Raw genomic sequence first — 3,207 nt, forward strand, 5'->3', positions numbered from 1 at the left:
GCAACGTCCGCATGCATCGACCCATGCGGGGGCAGTTTAATCAACGCAAAAATGGATATTACCTTTTCACCTTTCACAATAGAGCTTGAGCATCCCAATAATCCGGGAATGCTTGCACCGCTTTTGATTCAGCAAAGCTGCGTTAATTTGGACGTTTAATTGAAATTTATTACACTTAACAACTATTTTCATCTAATTTATTGTCAATTTTTGAAACTGTGCGTTTTTTCTTTTAAATTTGTTTGTTTTCAGCACAAGTATAACATTTTTGAAAATTAAACAAGTTCTTTCAACCAACATTCTTTTTTGCTAAAAAATTTTTAAACTGCTTTTTTATTTTTATAAAAAAATAAGCAATTTTAAGATATAGAAAGGGAAATTTTTCAAGTTAAAATTCTTGTTTCATAGTGAAATGGCAATTTATCATAACATTTCCATGCATAAAAGGAAGTAATTGATGAAATTGTATCTTTACATAGAGGGTTTTTCTATAGAACTGAATAATTTTAAGGAAACGTACTTTAAATTTTACTTTATGCTAATAATTAAAATATATCAAGTTGCTATCAAATGTGTGATCAAAACTATTTTATTAAATGTAATTTTTAATGTTATTGAATATGATGCAAAAAAATGGCATGACAAAGAAAGAACAAAAGAGACAACCAATATTCACATTCATATAATTATAATTATAATTATAATTATAATGAAATAATAATCAAATTGAAATAAAATTCAAAGGATTTTCTAAAAGAAACGGTTCAAAAACGGTGCTTATAAATTTTGTAATTTATTTGATTTGTATATCATTATTTTTCTTAAAATTAATTATTTTTATGTTAATTCAAAACAATGCTGTTTCAAAAATAATATCTTGCGAAGCGAAAGTTAATGTGCTTAGATAAATAAAAATTTTCATTTGGTAATTAAACATACGTTAAAAATATTATTATGATATGAAATGTGATAAAATTTGAATAATAAATTTACCTAAATTTATTATGAAATGGATAAATTGAAATTTTATTGTTCGTTATTTAAATAATTTTACCAACACCTCTTTTGATAAATATTTCAAATTTTTAAAGTAAGCTTTACTAATTTATTAACTTGTAGGCTGACAATGTCAATTTAAAAAGATTCAAAAAGAATGCTATTTGCAATTGTAAATTTTAAAATCAGAAAAGCAAAATTGAATACAAGATTAAATACAACTGTATAAATAATAATAGATAACGATTTCACTTACTTACTACAAATTCACTCACTTACAATAATTTCACTTACTGCTAAACACATCAGATGACAATACGCAATGTTAAATTTACAGGCCAATTGTACGCTTTTTGAAAGCTTGATATATATGTAAATGGAGAATTTCAAAATAAATCCAAAGTATGCCAATTTTTCAAATTTTAACATTTGAAAAGTATTAATTTGGTTGATGAATTGGTAAATTTCTTGATATTTTTAAGAATACACTAATAAGAAAGAAGAAAAACTGTTTAAAAATTCGGATAATATTATTATTAAAATAAAAATGCAAATATTTCAATGGAATATTCATGTTATTATCTTAACCTGATCAGACGCTCATATTAAATTATATCAAGTGTATGTGAATATAATTGAAGAAGAAGAAGAAGAAGAAGATGATGATGATGTTGATGAGGAAGAGTATGAATTGAATATTTAATGAAGAAAATGTGGAATAAATGAGAATAATTGAATACTTGCCTAGTTGACCAAGTGTTGGTGTGAAGTGAATTTCGAAGGAGAATAAATAAAATTGGAGAAATGAAAAAATGTTTATAAGAGATTTTTACTTTTCCTGATGGCAGGCAAACAAGATTGCATTAATGGAAGCATTTCGTGTTTAGCACGTCATCGGAAGAAGCGTTTCCTAATTTCGACAAGGAAGCTGGTTTGGGTCATCGGTATAGTCAGTCAGTCAGTCAGTCAGTCAGTCAGTCAGTCAGACATTCATTGAAAAAATGCATTCTCAGTGTAGCATGTTTACCGTTGAAGATTCCAAAATGGAAGGAAGGCATTGCAGTTGAAGCATTGAATGTTACCTGAGAAGAAAATGCAGATCACGTGCCGTTCAGTTCCATTGAAAATGACGCAACAGCAATTACAATTACAAAAGACAGCTCCTGTCAAATCGACTGAACTAATATAATATCCACGCAAGTTCGATTAACTTTTGGAGCAAAAATTGAAATTTAATTATACATTTATATATATATATACATGTACAATGAAGATGATTAGTATTTTCAAAAATCTCATCCAATAATTCAAAATTAATACAACTTATCATTTATTCTTTGCATTATTAACATTTTATTTCAGTTTCATTTAAAATTTTCTTCCTTTTTTTCTTTCCATTTTCCATAGCACAGTTTCACTTTCCTGCTTAAAAAGTAATTACACTCGACCAAAATTCCAAGCATTGCTATTGTTTCATTGTCATCATTTTTTTTCTATTCACTTGCATTAATATTTATTACCATTTTCTCTTTTCTTTTTTTTCATTGCATTTATTTATTTATTTATTCTTTTTTTAAAGTACAAGAATATTTTTAATAACTAAACAACAATGAATAATTAACACAGAAAACATATAATCAAACAAAATTATACTTTATCCATTCCAATGGAATAAGATAGTTATTGAAATTTTGCTATGTGATTTACTTTTTTAATGATCATTTAATATAAAAAATATTATCAATCATTTGTAAAAGTTAATGTTTTTTCATTTGATTTAAAAAAGAAACATAATTTGTAAAAATTTCACTTGCACTACTGCATTACAGTATATAGTATCTATGACACTTTCTTAAGACTTGCACAACAATGATACATCTTGCATTACTGCACTGCATTGCATGGATAATTAATTCTCTCTCGGTATTTTTTTTGTAACGATGTGTTTAATAAATTATATTTATTTTTTATATAATGTATATTTTTGTATAAAATAAATAAAATTTCATTACTGAATGATTAAATAAATTAAATTGCAATAAATGAAAATATGGTTCGTTAATATTGTTCGTTGAACATGTTAGAAATGAACATTATAAAATTATCGATGTATATATATAAGAATGATGATTTCTTCTCAAGCAAAAACTTTCTTGTTTTTATGAACTTGAAATGATATGAAAACTTGCATTTTTCCTAAACCATATCCAT

The sequence above is a fragment of the Trichinella spiralis genome (assembly GCF_000181795.1).
Source record: "Trichinella spiralis strain ISS 195 chromosome Unknown Scfld1496, whole genome shotgun sequence".
Lineage (NCBI taxonomy): Eukaryota > Metazoa > Nematoda > Enoplea > Trichinellida > Trichinellidae > Trichinella > Trichinella spiralis.